Raw genomic sequence first — 19,267 nt, forward strand, 5'->3', positions numbered from 1 at the left:
TGTTATTGAAAACAAAACAATATTATTTTCCGGGTTTGTTGCACTCTCTCTTCTTAATCGAGAAAAACGCTATAGTAAAACGCACAAAAAAAACAAATGAGAATAGTAAAAAAAACGTACAAACAGAGAAAAAAAAGGGAAATTACATCTTTTTTTATTGTTTTATTTTTTTGGTAATTGTTATTAAAAAAATTTTATAGGGTAAATTCTAAATAATTGACATCAAAATATTATAACAAAAAAAAAACATTCTCAGAATAAGTATGAAGAACAATTGACAAATTTCCAAATACCCAGAGCATTGAGTAAATTTCCCAAATAATAGAATTGAAAAATAACAGAGAGAGAGTAACATAAAATAATTTTTCCTTCGATTTACAGAAATGAAAATCAGTACTGGTTTTTGAATACAAGAAAATTATTTTTTGAGTAAAATTTCATTTTTTTTATATTTTCATCTTATTTCACTCTTTCACGTTTCCATTCATTGCACTCTCATTAAATATAGAAAAATTACTTCACTGTTCTCTATTGACTTGACTGTTAATATTATACTCATTTACATCATTATTTACATTCTCTTTTTATGCAATATGATATGAATGATAAAATTTTTTTCGCATATATATATATATATATATCATAAAAATTGAATGTATGTATGATTGTTTTGTACGTTTCTCTTCTTATATAAAAATTTCCCATTTTTTAAAATACCTTTACTCATTTTGAAAACAATATAATATGAACTTCTTGTACATAAAAATTTTTCCTGTTTATAATAAAATCATCCTTTTTTCAAAATAAGGAATAAAATTTAATATGAAAATTTCCAGTGTCTGTATATTTAACAAGGATAACATGATATATAAGGATAAATTGTTTGTATAAGTATGTTGTAAAGTAAAAATTTTCTATTATTATTGTTTTGTTGTTGATGTTTTGAAATATCGAGGAAAAATTTCTCTATATAGGATTTTCTGTGACTTGATTAAAAAAAAAAAAAATATTTTTACGTTAGTATGGTTAATACCGTTGTTCTGTTAAAATGATAACGGGATAGGATTATAAAATAATATTATGAAAAGTTTTTAATTTATATCGGGTGCAAAAAAAAACAAAAAAAAATATAAAAAATAAATTTTGATACTAGAATAAAATGAAATTTTTTAAACAATAAAATGTGAGAAAGAAAAGAAGAAAAATGTAAATTTAATGTTTAAATGAAAAGGATAATAAAAAAAAGAGCAGAGAAAAATTGTGTTCCCGTTAATTTATTTAGAAAATAACAAAATATTTGTTCTAATATTTTGAAATTAAAAATTGTTTACCTTTTAAATACCTTAAATATCGTGAATTATAAATGAATGAATTAGAAGGAATTGCATTCCTCCCCTTTAAAATCATTTTATAGAAGGTTATTATCCTGGAAATTTTAATAAATAATAAATATATGTTTGAAAATTAATAAAAATTGCTGAGAAATCTAAAATTTAAACAGAAAATCTAATGAAAAATTCAAGTTTACATTTAAATTTTATTGAAATTGTAATTGGGGGATGCTGAATTTTTTTAAAAAATAAATGAATTTTAAAATTAAGGATATTTGAGTGAAATTGAAAAATTTATGGTAAAATATTGAAGTTTACTTCGATTTTTTTACATTGTATTGTGATTGGCTATGTTTTTAATCCGAAATATGAATTTGTATTTAGTGTATTTAGTACGAAATTAATAGAGTAGATCTCAACTGAAAATTTAAAAGCTTTTAGTTTTTTACTGTAGAAATTATATTGGGAATAGGTTCGAAAGGGAAAATTCTTGTACAGTATAAAACTACACTATTGAATAGCAGGAAAAGCAAGTGCTTATTGAATCCTTATTTAAAATTCTTATTTATTTTATTATTTTTTAAATTTTAAGTGTATTTGCAATTTTTGGTGTTTATAATATTTTCTTTATCAAATTTAATAATTTCTGTTTTTTTTTTCTTATAATTTTCCTCTTATTACACCCAAAATATTTTAAATTTTATTTTTATATGTGTACATTTTTGCTATAGACTTCCTGTTTCCTTTTATACAAAAATATTTTCAATTTTTTTTTAATTTATTCATATAGGTTATAAAGAAAGGATGTTTTTTCGTAGGACACGTTTATATACCTTTTTACCCTTTTGTATATTTTCTACAAGGGGTTTCGTATCCAAGTACACTAGTTAAAATGCAGTATATTGTTTAGACCCTAATGAGTAAACTATACTAAAACAAAGTTCAATAGATTACGAGTTACTGAGGCTGAAAGTTAATCTCGACTACTTGTTTTAAATTTTTGACATTTTGAGACACCCTGTATATATACCCAAGTTTATTTGTATGAATATCATAAATTATATTTTCAAAATTTTAAATGTTTAACAATTTGTTTTAATTTCTAAATTATTTTCATTATATTTCTTTAATTTTAAATGAGTTTAATAATTTGAAATTTAAGGACATTTTAATGGTTTATTAAAATAATTTATTACACATAATATAACCAAGGGAACATAAGGAAGGCAACATATTCATATTGTATAATTATTTAATTTACTGAACTGAAACCAATTTTTATAATTCACACGCACGTTATGAACATATATAAGGGTACAGACATGTTAGAAAAGAAGATTTAAAAATATTGAATTGAAATATTTAACTATCGAGCTATAGGCTATATGTAAAATTGGTAAATATAAAAAAATGAAACTGTGAGGCTCAGAACACATACTTTGTAAGTGGAACTAAAATGTGTTTCGAATAATTAAATGAAATTCAAAATTTTTATTAAAAATGTTCGAAAGCAAATATAGTTGCCTCTTATGTTTTTCTAAATATCTAGTTTTAGAACTGATTATAGAAAACTCAAGACAAATTATATTTGAAATTTACATTGAAATTAAAAAAACATTTTAATTTTTGTATATTTTTGAACATAACTCCGGAAATAATTGAGGTACACCAGTTAAATTTTGATTGAATATAGTTTAAGCTCTGAAGAATTTAAACAAATAACAAACTAGAAAAATTCAAAATTTGACTTAGCGGACTTTTGATATCAGCGAGAAAATTATATTGTAACTAAAAGTTGATATATGAATGAACATATTAGCTGGGTGCCTAATTACTTAAATATAAATTATAAGTGTATAGGTTTCTTTGAATTTTATAAAAAATTTTAATTTGAATAAGTACACCTATAATAAAAATTTGCAGGGACTAAGGGATAGAGGTCGAAAAGTTTCAATAAAATAGGAACACAAAAATCTTTAATATTAAACAAATTCCACTTGAGAGAAATTAAATTTAAATGTATGTATATTGGCATTTAACTCCGGAAATAATTGATAATTCTATATAAGTAATCGCTGTTTAGGCTTTTCCAATAAAAAATTAGTTGCAATCAAAGAGTCGATAATGATTTTATTGATTCCGCTAGAATATTTCAAATTTTCTATATTTAAACTGAAGATTTAAGTATAGAAAACTTAAACTTTGTGTTTCAATTGATAAATTGAAATTCTTAAATTAAAAATATTACATTTATCACCTCACGGATCCTAGATATCACCATTCTGATCGTGCTTTTATTTATCATTGTTATTAAAATTTCTTTAAAATTTTCCTAGAATCACTTAACTAACTTTCTTCAAATCTAACAATATTGCTTGTAGAAATTAATTTTCGACTCATGGACAAAATTTACATCTGGTTTATCGCAAAAGGGAAATCCAGTTTTGAAAGCTAACACGAACTTGGGAATATGCTTAGTAAAAACAGTAGCATTTTAACTTTAAATACTGAACCTTTTAACTTTAAATACTAAATTCAATCAGCATTAACATCAGTAAATAATTTTGTGACCTATGTATGACTAAGAATAGCTAAGCATTACAATTATTATAATCACAGACAAGACATAAATGGATTTTTCATATCAAAAGATGTAAAACATTTTCTATAGATAAAAAAAATTTTTTTTTTCTAAGAAAGACTCTTACTCTTTATGGTGAAAAATTTTGATAATGAAGAAATTTCAGACTTTTTTTATTTTTTTTTATTATTAATTTTTCTTTTCAAAAATATTTATGATCTACCTTTTATATTATTTGTGTTTTTGTTCGTCTGCTTTTTGCTTTTCCTTTTACCAACTTTGCCAATGTATATAAGAGGCAACTATAGGAATAAAAAAAAAAACATATTTCCGTTTTAAAAATTTTAAATTTTCCATATTTTTTGACTTGTGGTCAAGTTTTCTTTTCTTTCTTTTGATATCCTTATACACAAATCTTTTATTCAAAGGTCATTATAATTTTGTAGATCCTGTCTATCAAAAAAGGATTATATTTTTTTTTATTAATTTAGTTTTGTAAAAACTAAAAGAGAGATTTATGGTTATTTTGGAGCCCAAAAATTAAATTTAAATTTTATTTTCATTTTTATTTTTTAAATATAATGGTTAAGGGGGCTAATATTTTGCATATATACCCATTTATACATACAATATGGTATTTAAGTTGTACAATATGGTTCTATAAATATTTAATTTTTATTAGGACCATTTCTGTTCATTATATGGCATAATAATATTTTAATGTGTTTCTAATCTTCTTATAGTTTGTGATAAAGGCAATTTTGTTAGTGTTATAGAAATAAAATATTAAAATACATTTAAGGAAAAAAAGTAATTTGAAATGTTTAAATTTGTTAATTATAAATGAATTTGAAAACTATTAATTTTTTTGATAAAAAATTTTGTAATTACTCTTAAAAATTTGAATTTATTATTGAATTGAGGGCTTCAAATAAATTAAAATTATTATTAACTTGATACCAACACAAATTATAATATGTTCAGTTAATCAGAATCATGATTATAAATCAAATTTTTTTAATTAGGGTTAAATCTCAATGTCTCTTTGCTTTTTTTAAAAATTTTTTCAAACAAAGAACTAGGATTACGTTAGTAAACTCTTTTGCAGACACTAGATGTTTTACAAACAACTCATTTGAACTTGTACTGGTAGAACTTATCACTAACTGAAAGCCATTTTTTAATGCTTGCCTTAGGTTTGCCACACTCCATACAAGAATAAGAAAATTTGAAAGCCCTACAAAACAAAAAGAAAGAAACTACTGTTTGAATTCTGTTCCCCACAAATTTCTTTAATAGAATAGTTTATGGGAACTATGCCACAATTAGATTATTAATGATTTCGGAATATTTACTTCATAAAACGTAAAATTCAGTAAAAAAATTCCAAAACCCCCTTAATTATCTTATATGAGATGAATAAGTAAATCTTCATTTAATTTTAGATTCAAAATTTTGAAAAAGTCATCTTGAATTACTAAAGGCTGCCTTTAAAAAAATTACAAAATTTTCTAGAAAAAAAAAATGGTTGTATATCAACTTTTTAATTTAAATTGCTTAACAAACTTCAACAATATTAATAAAATTTCTAATTTATAATTATTATTTAAAAACAAAAAACTTTAAAAAATTATACAAATGAAAAGTTCATAATATAAGAAAATATTTTTATGAGTGTGTAGAACAAAATCCTATAAGATGACACAAAATATAAATAAATTGGTACACAGACCTGCCGCACCGGCCTCATCAACCAACTATGTACACAAAATAAAGAAAAAAAAAGCATTCCTAAATTTAGTACGTGCTTCTTTTTTATTTTATTCAAATAGTAGAAAAAATGTTTTGTCTTGAAATTTGCCATTTAACATAAAAAATATATACAATTATACATAGCCCAACAGTCAACAAGATACATAATAATTTTTTATTTTTAAAACTAACAATAGTTTTGCTACATTTTATTTATAGTACAAAAATCTTTTTTTTTCACATTCCTCAAAGTTAAAATAGTTATAATTGGTACATTTCTCTTAAACACTACACATACTATTTATATACAACGTACAATAATTTATTTAGTTTCTGTTATATTCTCAACACATACACGCATCTACATAATATTATTTAATCTATGTTATATAAAACAAGGCATTTACTAAATTTGCTTTATTGTCGAGAATAACTTGCTTTTGTTGTTTATTTTGAGGACAGTATTTTTACTTGAAAGAATATATTGTAAAACAGTTATAACAACAACCGTATTATGATTGTTCTATATTTATTTAACAACTTTAGCGCGGAAGCAATGTTACGTGATATTAAGTTAAATAGGTTAGAAATAATTTACTTTTTAAATTTTTATTTATAATGTTTTTTTTAAAGGATATTTCTGAAATTATAGAATGGTCGTTGAAAGTAGCTATAGCCATTTGCGTATTATGCATATTTAAATTTCAAAAACTTTTTCTAATTTTAAACAAAATATTATTAATATGTTTAGTCTTATGAACCTTTAATTTGTTTATTTTTTGAATAAAATAAAATTAAATAACCATAATTTTATTTTATTTTGTTTTATATAAGGATATCAAATTATGATTTATTAGACAAATAACTGTTATACTTTTATATTTGTACAACTAATATCATATAGCATGCGAACTTTATGCGCCTTAAACGATTGCTTATTCTTATTATAGTTCAAATAAATTCAAAGCTAACGCAATTCTTTGTTATGCTACACAAAATACTGACATATCCTAGTGCTATATCAGTAATTTATTTGCCTTGCAATTAATATGATAGGTAAATAAATGAGAATATTTTCTTTTAATTTGAGCTTTGTAAGATTTATTTTATTTTATGATTTATAACAATTATTATGTTGAATAGGTCTACCTTATTTAACAAACAAAATTAACCATAATCATTTATTTTTTATTTATTACCTAGTGTATACCTATATATTATATATTTTAAAAATAATTTTTGTGCATAGTTTTATACGTCCTATTAACAATATGTAATTAGAAATATGAACTATGAGCTATATTGAACTTGTATGGTTTAAGGCTTAGGTAGCGTGTTACAATAATTATTGTAATGAGTGATAAGATAAGAGCAATGTAAAATTAATTTTAGAGTTGAGATTTAAACTTAAATTTTAAGATTGAACAGAAAAATTTGGGGAATAAACTAGATTTTACCATGCAAAAACTCCTAAAAATACTTTTACCGAGCAAACAATATACATAATTCTTACATAATTAAATGTATGTAGGTTCTAAAACTAGTTTTTTTTTTCAGATTATCAATACCACCACTATTCTTAAAATAACTCAAACCATGAAATAAAGAAGAAAATCAAAATTCTTGTGAATAATTGAAAGATATTATTAAAAAAGACAGCAAAATTTTGGAAGATTTTTAAATAAAATTCTTAATAATATTTAGAATCAGGAGTAAAATTTTTGCAATAAGATTAATCACACTATACAGTTGATCAAGAAACAATAAATTATCATGTAGAATTTCATATCAACTTAAACGTATACCAATTTTTAAAATATGTAAACCAAATTACATAAATATAACAAAATTAAATAAAAAAAAGTTTCTTAATGTTTTATGCAATTTTGAAAAAATAAAAAAATGATTTAACTCTATCAAAATTATTAGAATATTAAATTATTTAATAAATTGTACTAAAATTGCATTTCCAGTGAACTAATAATCAAAAAATTATAAATAACTTCCAATAAATTGATTATCATTTGTTAGAATATAAACGGTGAATAGTGAAAATGATATTGTTATATTTTTATTAAATCAGTTGTGGACCATATCAAAATCGACCAATTTAAAAAGAAAGGGTATATAATTAAAACTTAATTTAACTGTGAATTTAATACAAAAAAAAAACAAAAAAAAAATGCTGATTTACAATTAATATTCAAGAAAATAAATAATATCCGACTGAAAAATTCTTATACAATGTAACCTGTTATACACATATTATATGTATAACAGTTTTATTCTTTTTCTTATCACTATTTCCCTAATCACATTTACATTTAGAATAATATGTAGTTTTAAATCATCATTTTATAAATCATTTGAAACTGTTATAATAACATTAGTATAACATTCATTCATGTATAATTAAATTTAATAACCTGTCGTCATATTATAAAAATAACTGCCCCTATAGTATTTAATAATTTAATGATTTTTTGTCGTAAATATTAACTTATATTAATTTAATAAAAATAAAAAATTATAAATCAACTACCTTATTATACTTATAAGATTATTAATCAAATGTTAAAGGTATAAATCATAATAATTATTATAATTTTAAAATTTATTAAAATATTAACAAATTTTATAACAGTACAATTAACGTGTTATCATTTTGCCCAATATATTATTTTGATGTTTTAAGTGATTTTAAAATACTTAATAAATATATTTTTTTTTTTATTAAAATGATTATCAATTGATTTGTGTATTTTGGTGTTTCGTTTTTGTGAAATTTTTAAAATTATTTATTACTAAAAATTGTGAATAATTGAAAACAAAATTTTAATTAAATGCGTGAACATTTGTAATAATACAATGCAATAGATTAACTACATAATATTTAAATATCTTATTATTAATCAGTAAAGTAAATTAATTATCATAATAAAAATAATATGAAAATCACATAAAATAAAAATATAATTAATAAGAAAACAGAAATAAAGTGTTTATAATAGAATAATTGTAATTACATATAAATAAATTACATTAAACAAAAAATTTAAATTAATAATTTATATCCAATTTTGTATATAACCATATTATAATTATTATTTTAATAATATTTTATACAATATTATAAAATAATAATAGTTAAGAAAAAAAGTAGTGTTTTTTTAGAAAAAAAAGTTTGGTATACAAAATATATAAATAGCAAATAATAATAATAATAATAATTTAAGGATATATTAGAATATTATATAAAATGAAATTATAGTTCATATAATAATAATGATTTTCTATATAATATATTATTTAATTTAGTGAAAATAATAATCAAAATAAATTAAATATTTTAGTTAATCCAAAAAAATAAAATATTATTTAATTAATCTTCATTTATTTGAATCGGTGTATATAATAAGGTTTGTAATTAATCAAAAATTGAAAAATGTGCATTTATAAAATAGCCCACATAAATTGAAGTGAATTGAAAATAAATTATATACATATTAAAATAATAATAATTACAATATTCTCAAATGATTCAACACAACTAACAAAATCAACAATAATAATAATAATATTAATAAATATTAAAATTAAAAAAATTGAAAATTTCAATTTTTATTGTATAGAGTTGTGTAGTATAAAGTTGTCATATATGTTTAAAAAAAAATATACTAAGTGTGTTTAATAAATTATTCAATATTCAATAAAAATTTATAATACATAATAAAAATATTTAATATAAGTATTAAATAAACACATAAATAATTTATTATTACCATTTGTATTGTTCATTTATTGTGTATTAATCAAATTATAGAAAAAAAAAATAAATAATTAAAATTTTAAAAAATCCAAAAAAGGTATTTTAAAAAAATAAAATGTTAATCATCAATAATTTATTTGAATATCAGAATCAGATCAATGAAATAAATCATCAAATTCCAATTATTGATAATAAATTATAAAGAAAAAAATAATAAAAAAATAAATTTTTGTATTTTAATTGAAAAATCGTTTTATATAAGAAATGAAAATAGTTAAATTTAACATAAATTAAGTATTATAAAAGTATGCGCTTTACATATATGTGAAATAATAATAAAAAAGAGGAAATATTCAAATTTTTTAATTGAAAAAATAATGTTTAAAAATTTAATCAAATAAATTTTAATTATTTATTATGATGATTACATTTTAATCATTACAATATGTAAGTATTTTTGTTTTTTTAATTATATTTTTTTTACAATTATTGTTTTAATTTAAATTTTGAAAAAAATATTAATGTATTTTAAATTTAATTGTTAAATGAATGTTCTGTTTTAGCGTTTAACACTCTTTTTAAAATTTTTAGCGCTTAATACTCTAAAAACTTATGGTGAAAAGCTTTAGAATATAAGACATTCTTCTTGTAAAATTGTGCTTGTAGAAATTGGCATATATTTTAACTCTCATGTTCATATTTTGTTCCATTTTTATCCATTTTATGAGTTGTAATGAAATTATTTTCGACTAATTTTTTCTATTTTCACACATTGATTTCATCCAAGTATTTCGAGTCAATCAAATATTTTTTCGCATACCGTGTAATATTGCTATTTTAATTCATTGTGGACAATTTGCAGATTATTTTCGTAAAATTCTCATATTTTTTCGTTGATTTTCCAGTGAATTTTGTTTACTAGTAAATTCATGTTTCCATTTCTAAAAATATTAAATTGTAAGTATTTTTTATATTCTAGCAATTCTTTAGTGTTATTAATGATATTTCTTCTTAAAATAACAATTTTCCTTATATTTTTGTATTATTACCATAATTTCAATATCCTATAATTATTATAGCTATATTTAATCTCTCAAAATTACTATGTATAATGAAAAAATTTTGATTTATAGGAACTTTTTACTATCAATTTTACTTTTATAAATAAAAAATTTTGATATTTTAATACAAGACTTTATATAAAGTTTTCTAAACTCTATAATTTTGAAATTTAAAATTATATCCATTTATATGGATCCATGCACACTCAAAAACTGTTTATAATAATGTTATATTTTCTCAAAAATATTTAATTTTCCAAAAGCTAATATTTAAAGCTTTCCAAAACAGCATCCAAATTCTGCATTACCTATTTTATTAGAATTAAAATTAAATTTTATTCAAACTTCAACTTTTTTTTCAAAAATTTTCTGTCAAACAAAAAAATAATTCACAAAATATTTTGATAAAAAATACCAAAAAATAAAAGCAAATTTTTAAATAGTATCCTTTGTATATACTTTCAATCCATGTACAAAAAAAGTGGAAAGAGATACGTTCAGGTTTCATATTTAAATTTTAAATTAATTTTTTTTTTTTCATATTATCTAAACCTCATTAATTTGAAGTTTTTGAGAACGTTTAAAATTTCAGTTTTCATATCAAATATCTACTACTTATACGATATTTAATTGATTTTAAAAATAGTTTTTCCAAATTATAAAATTAAAATTATAAAAATCTTTAAAATTTTAAACTATTTGTTTTCGAAATTTTGTTCAGAATGAAATGAAAGCAATAGATCGTAGAATTAATTTTATATAGTATTAGTATAAATTCATTTATGCAAACTTTTTAGTGAAATTTGTCAAAAAATTTAATGTGGTTTTGAAAAGGAAGTTAAGGTACATATTTAAAATATAGAAAATTTTTTAGAGTTTTATAGCATTTGCAATAAAGTATACCTGTTTTGTCAGAAATTTTAAAGTAAATTTATTGATTTTAAATTTAAAATTGCGTATTTTTTTCTGATTTCAAAACGAGAATGGAGATTTTTGATAATTCAGTTCTATTTTAAATCTAAATATAAAGTACATTTGATAAATCCAAGCTGCAAAATCAGTATTTTCGAAAATGATAGTTGTACTTAAAGTTCTAAGTTTCTTTATAACTACTGGAAAAATATTATAAATTAAAAGCAAAATGTGATAAAAAAAATGTAGGATATTGAAGAATTGCTCGAGTGTGTTGCAAATCTGCAATGTAAAATTTCAGTGAATGTCTAAATTGTGGAAAATCCTCAATTTAAAATGAATTGCGAAAGAATTGCATTTTATACTTAAATTGTTTTGGAGGTTCGTACAGTTTTAAACAATATTTATAAAATTTCAAACAATTTAATATACAAAAATATTTTAAATATAAATTTTAAGTAAAAGATTTCCATAATATGCTCTGTTTCAATATATAGTAATTACAAGGTGTCTCTTCAAAGTCTTTCCAAAATCTTATTCTAAAACAGTGTTTAAAGCAGAGCTTCGGATATTTTAATTTGAAAAGTGATTGGAAGAAACAACTTTGCAAGACCCTATAGTTTCTAGTATATACAACAGAGCAGGAAAATTATTTATTTAAAATTTAATTTATTTAAGTATTTATTTTTTGTTTTTTGTATTTTCAACTAGATAATCAAGATATTATAATTAAACAGTATTTAAGGGTATTTTTAATTAAATTAATCCTATATTTATCTCACATAATTTTAAATAACTAATTTTTTTCTCGAAATTATTTAAATCATATAATATTAAAATGATATTCATGTATAAAAAATACATAAAATTTGAATTATTTAAAAGCAATATAAAATAAATCGATTTTTAAACCTTTTTTTTATACCCTACTAGTATAATGAATTCTATAATATAGAATATAATAATGAATTATCATAGATTATAAATAAACATGTATGTATATAAGTAAATAAATAAGTATGTAAATATAAATTTTTTTTTCATGGAATATAAGGATGTCACATTTAACATTATAAATATTTGATGATCTCTATCACATGCTTTTGTAGGTGGGTGATTTATTGCCAAAAAGCATTAGCTTCTGTTTTATGTTTAAAGAACTCAAAAATTTAAATCAACAATAATTTGAAAATACTTCACAAAGATTTCATATGATCGTTGAAGCTGTCTTTTATCCTCCAACTTCATCTTTAAGATTTCCAAGCTTGTCAATTATTACCTAAAAAAAACCTTTTTAAATATGGTTTTTGTTTGTCATTTTTTAAATAAGTAAATTGGATTTGTTACCTGTACTGTAACATAGATTATATTACTTAATAATATTTATTTTCTATTTGCTCTAATTTTAGTAAAGCAAATCTTAAATTGTTTTCCACTTATGATTTTAATTCTAATGCATTTGCTTCAATTCTTTCTTGGAGAAATTTGTCCGGAATATAACAATTAACTGAATGTTTGATGGCATTTCGGTATAATAGAATATATTGTTCGCAACATGATGATTTCATGGCCTCTGAATAATTAGTTTTAGGTCAATCTTCAAAAATTCTGACTACAACTTTTTATGAAAATTTAAGAATTTTTATATAATAAAACAATTCTTCATTTTTAAAAGTATCTGTTTAATGAAAATTGAGCGTTTTACAAGTAACATTTAAATTCTACGAGCGTCTCAACAGTTAACATTTCAAACTTCCATGAAATTTCAATAAAATAAAATTGAATCCATATGAATGTTTGCTGCTGTGGCCTCGATCTAAATTTGTTAATAATTTTGAACTCAATTATACTTTTTCTGTAACTTAAAAAGAAAAATAGTGAGAATTATTTTTTCGTATATGCACATAAAATTTATTTACATTAAGTGGAAAATAAATTAAGTATTTAAGTTAAGCAGATATTTTTTAATTTAAATGATTTAAAAATTTTCAATAAATCTTTAAAAATTACAAAAAATAAGTACTTATTATACTTTTATTTTTAAATCATAGCTACATATATAATATTGTAATTGGATAAAAATAATAATTACATTTAAATTGAATTTTATTGCATTACATACATAATATATAGAAAATTATTTTATTATTTTAGTTATGATTTATTTTTCATTATTCATTCCAATATTCACATTTACTATATAAAAATTATAATAGAATATACAAAATATTATTGCAATGAGAAATTATTTTATAAATAATGGTATAATTTTACAAATAAATAAAATATTTTGGTGTTAATCCTTTTTTAATCATAATACAAAAATCAAAATGAAAATAAATTGTTTTTTTTTGCTTAGCCCTTTTTACTCTTTTACTATCTCTACACTTATAAAACAATATTAATAATATTCAATTTGAAATGTTGTCAAACATTAATATTAATGTTATTACGCGAAATAAATAGCAAATTTTTTAAATAAAGGACATTCAATGACACTTAAATGTATTTTATATTCAAAATCGATATTATAATTAATAAGGATTTTATTTTTATTTTAATCGTTTTATATTGTATTTTAATTATGAATCTTAATTTCAAAAACTACGTAAACATTATAATATAGGTGAGAATTTTATAGGGAACAATTTGCAAAATGTTACCCATACTAGCTAAGTATTTTTGATTTTAAAGAAATGAAGATTTTTCATCCGACTGAAAGTAAAGTTCAATATGATTTTCTAAATTAATATGAAGATACTTCTTTAAAAATTAATTTGAAGTAGTCCCTAGCCTTTAATAGTAACTTGATCAAATTAATTTTATATTTTACTTCTCTTCTTATTCTTCTTATTCTTCTTGAAACTTTGTTGGAAATCCTGGTTATATAGGAGTTTATATCTTCTTGTTAAATTATTATCTTATTGTTCATATTACGAAACAAAATATTTACTATAAATAATAAATTTACGTGATTACATAAGTGGATATAATATTATTATTATGATTTCTTTAAATACCTTAAATGTTTAATAAATATTTAATGCAATTTACATTAGTTCCAATATAAATTTGAATAGATTTGTTAATTTTAATCGTATACATGCATAGTTAATTTATTGTTAATGTACATTCAAAAAGGGATTATGAAAATCTTTTATTTTTAATTTTAACTTTGTTTCTTATATATATTTTAAAAAGGATATAATATTTTCCCGGTATTATTTAATATTATTTAGACTATTTTCTGTTTTGTATAGTAAATTATAAGTGTGTAGTGTTTACATATAATAAAAAAAGTACACTCCAACTTATAAGCTCTTATATATTATGTAATATTAAAATATATGAATAGATATTTTAAATTATTTACTATATATATATAGAGAGAGAGAGAAAGCATTTTATTGTTTAACTTTAAATGGTGGTAATTTATTTAAATTATTTGCATTTAATTTTCGTGAGTTATTTTAAAATTATTATAATACATATGTAATTATAAAATTATAATATAGTATTATAGAAACTCTCATATTTTTGTGTACATTATGCAATTGAGTTGTGAATCAATGATATTTACATTATACGTACTTATATTTTATTTATTTATTTTAAAATGTCATAATTATATTTATATTATTATAATAAAATATAGGTAAACATTTGAAAATACAAGCTTTAATAATATATATTCGTGATTATATAATATATAAACAAATTAAAGATTATACATATGTGTACAAAAAAGTAAGTGGTTGCACGGGAATTATGCTGTGATATTATTCTATTAATTCTGTGTTTGGAAAAGTTGGATGAAGCATAAGGAAATCATCCATTATGTTGTAACTATCTTGAATCTAGAAATTTTTTTTAAATAATTTTACATGAATAAATCTTAGATGATTCTGTGTCTCGAAATCATTTTTGTAAATTTTACAAAATATCAATAATTCTTGCAATTACCACGGGCTGGTTTTTGAAAAATTGGGTGCTTTTGTTTTCATTAATTTAAAATTAATTGTTTTAAAATTTTCTAAATTTGACTATGAACTTAGAAGTGAATTTCATTGAAAATGGAAAAAAACTCTGCCTACCTTGCCATGCTCTTTTAACACACAAAAATTTCATTTTAGTATTACATGCATAACGTAAATGAGGTAGGTGAACAAGTAATTCCCGTTTAACATTCTTCAAATTCTTTTAATTTGTTTTATTTAATATTATTGTTTTAGTAGAAATGTAAAAGTGGGCCATTTTTGGAATAAATACACTGTATAAAAATTATATTCGCAATTATTTTGGTAAATTTTTACAATAATTTGCATTTATTGTGTATACAAAATATAATTAATTTTATTCATTTAAAATATTTTAACATTTATGACCATTAAGCATATCTAAATATTTATAGACAAGGTTATATGTCATTTTATTTAATATTTATCTAGGAATAATAGAAAATAATAGGAGCAATTTTATAAAATTTTTGTCTTTTTCCTAAATTATGTTTTAAAAATCTTCATGCGGGTTCTTTTATTTATATTATAAAACAATTGTAATTATTATTGTAAATGAGAATATTTCAATATTAACCAATGATTTATAGTAAAATAATCATAATTTTATTCTGTGCATATAAAATATACAATAAATATATTGTGTATTTTGTAAATATATACAAATTATGTTATGAATTAAACAAGATAATAATTAAGTTATTAAGAAATATTTTATAATTTACTTTTAAATAAACACAATACAAATTTATTTTGTATTTATAACTTATATACATAATTTTTGATTTCAATATTTATTTTATTTCACAGTACATTTTCTTGTTTTCTTTTAGTTTCTATTTATTAGATTTATTGAATACAATTGATTATTATTTTGCATTTACGTATTTACATTGGAAAATTGCAATAATTTATTAAAAAATATGAAAATAGAATTCGTTTTGAATGAAATTGTTGCTTTATTTTTGTTTACTTATTTTGATTATATAAAACGTCTGTATTTGAGGATATAGAGATTGATTATGTAGTGGATAATGTGAGGATATTTACTTATCTAAAAACATTTCTATAACAACTTGCAATATTGTTTGAGCTTCTCCTAGACTTAACAATATCAGTAGGATTTAATTACATAGCAAAATTTTGAAAGTTTTTCTGTAATTATAGTGTAAATAATGTATAATAAATTTAAAAATCTTCTTATACTTGACTGACATTGATATTCAATTCAAGTTTTTTTTTTATTTAAAACTGCACATTTAAAGAAAACCCCAAGAAATCGATTTAAATTTTCTATTTTTTCCAGATATTTAAATAATGTTTTGCAATTTTATATGATTGTTCTTAATATTAACAATATATTGGAATTGATAACATTTATTGGTTTTGAATTCAATTGAATTCACAGATTTTTTTTATATACACGTACCATTAGAACTGTAATAAGTAATTTTCTTTAAAAAAAAAAACAAAAAAAAAAATAAAATAAAGAAAAGACCACAGATAACAACGTAGAGAGAAAAAAAAATTATTTTTTTTTTCTTCCTGCATGGTTTTATAAAGAAAAAATCTAATGTAGGTTAAGTGAATCCTGTTTTTTTGTTTTGATGGAAAATAAAGAATTTTTCTTTTGTTTTTAATAGCTACATAAATGTGTGTATGTAAAATATACACAAAAATAAAAAATAAATAAGTAAGTACATAATGTTGGGTATATAGGGAGACATTAAATAAAATTTCTTAAATTTTCTTTTTAATAAAATTTCAAAATCAAGTTGATATTACAAAAATTTCTTGAATTGTGTATAGGAATAAGTTTTTATATATTGACTTTGTCATATATTGGGTGTATTTATATATAATATTATTGTGTATATACATATCTCGTAAATTTTTATCATATCTTATATAAAATACAAAAAAATAAGCAGAAATTATCAAGAGAAAATTTAATATGCAACATGAATTTTCAATCATTTTCCATTCTTATGTGTACTTTAATTCTTTTAAAGACTTTTTTGTATACAAGTACAATATTAAACGTATATAAATAAAATGTGATATAGGAAGTTCAACATTACTATATTATATTAATGTATATGGATATGTAGATCAAATATATGTATTGTTATGTACATATATCAATAAAATTCATTCATGTATAATGGGCCTCGTTTATCGCATATAGTAAATTTTTTTTTTCTAATTTTATGTTACAAAATAAGTTTTCATATTATTACATACATCATTTAGGAATGTAAATATGTGCTTATGTACATCCAAAAATGCCTGAATAATGTTGAGTGTATTTGAATTTAAACATATATATTTACAGATACAGATGAGTAAAATAATATATATATATCGATTCACATTACAATTTAAGATCATTTTAAGCAATTCACAGTACAATACATAAAAATACAATTCATTTTATTCGTTTCATGGTTAAAATGGCTACAAAAAGGAAAGAAAATTATAGAATATAGAACAATAATATAAAACATAATACCAAAAAGTGATCCTTCTCCTTTCTCTTATATATATATAATAAATATATAAACTTGTATTGATGAAACTTAGTATATATGTATGAATTACTTATATCTATAACCTGCTGATGTTGGTGTAAGAGCCTATGTTTAGTATGTATTTAAATAAAACAAAAATTTAGCCTAAAATTGATTTTATGCTTTAATGTTCGCATTTCTATTTATTTTTATATTTTTTTGTTTTGGGTCTTAAATCCCATGAAAAAAAGATGTGGTCATTACTGTCTGTATGTACCTATGGTTACTATATTTTTATTATTATTTTTTGTATATAATGTTAATTTGATAGGGTTATTTTTTATGAAAAAAATAATTATTTAATAATTTTTTTTTGTGATTTTTGAATTATTATAATCCTTTTTCTAGAACATCACTAACACTGACGATCATGTCAATTTAGTCCAACTACTTTCATTTAAAATATCATATGCATGCTATTGAAAAGTATTAAATAGTAATATAAGTAAAGAATGCAAAATATATTAAAAATATTTACAATTAATTCGTTGACATTTGGTAAATTGTTTGCAAATGATATTCTGGGAAAGTGCCTACACGTAATATATAGTCTGAAGAATTTGTTGTTCAAGCACCTGTAAACTAAAATTATTCTAATTATTAAAATTTAATTAATTCTAAAATATTTTGTCAAAGTTTTTTTTTATTATATAAGGGATCTAAGCTAAATTCTTTTTTCTGGTAGTACACAAAAATTTACTTTCCTTCCTAAAAGATTACTTAATATATAAAATATAATTAATTGATTTAATAAAACTAGTAATAATTAAAATATTTTACTTATTATCTACTTTAGAGAAAGTGAAATAAGTAATGAACGAATCTGAATTACATCTTAATAAAATTTTGTTTCATAAAATTTTGTGTAGCCCCTAGAAGCATGCAATTTTATTGCAACAAAAATATATTTTTTAAATGAAGTAATTTAAAAATCTTTTAGTACTGTTTTAAAAATTTTTAAAATAAATAATAAAAAAATTTTAGTCAGTTGATAATATTAAATTGGTTTATTTTTTAGAATATTGTTTTAATAGAAATATACTTTGGAAATATGCAATATCCGCATTCGAAAGCATTTTGAGGAAACCAATTTAAAAGCTTTGCAACAAAAATTATTTTCCGAATTCTAATATAATACTTCAATTTTTTAAATAATTTATCGAAATTGAAGCAGCCTGTTTAATTTTATTGTTCCTAGAAATGAAATACATATATGTATATTTTTAGTGAACTTATTTCATTGAGTAAAGAAATATTATATAAATAGTTAGTAAT

At 20.4% G+C, this 19,267-nt stretch overlaps 1 protein-coding gene across 1 annotated transcript in view; it reads left to right on the forward strand.

The window, feature by feature from the left end:
- Nucleotides 1-9,741: 9,741 nt before the first annotated feature.
- Nucleotides 9,742-19,267, forward strand: part of LOC129612690 (protein kinase 4-like) — a 140,749-nt gene continuing 131,223 nt past the window's right edge. Inside the window, exon 1 of the mRNA XM_055526445.1 lies at nt 9,742-9,880. The gene's annotated coding sequence lies outside the window, so the exon portion shown is untranslated. The remainder of the gene's footprint in view (nt 9,881-19,267) is intronic.

The sequence above is a fragment of the Condylostylus longicornis genome, unplaced genomic scaffold (assembly GCF_029603195.1).
Source record: "Condylostylus longicornis isolate FDR11 unplaced genomic scaffold, ASM2960319v2 ptg000076l, whole genome shotgun sequence".
Lineage (NCBI taxonomy): Eukaryota > Metazoa > Arthropoda > Insecta > Diptera > Dolichopodidae > Condylostylus > Condylostylus longicornis.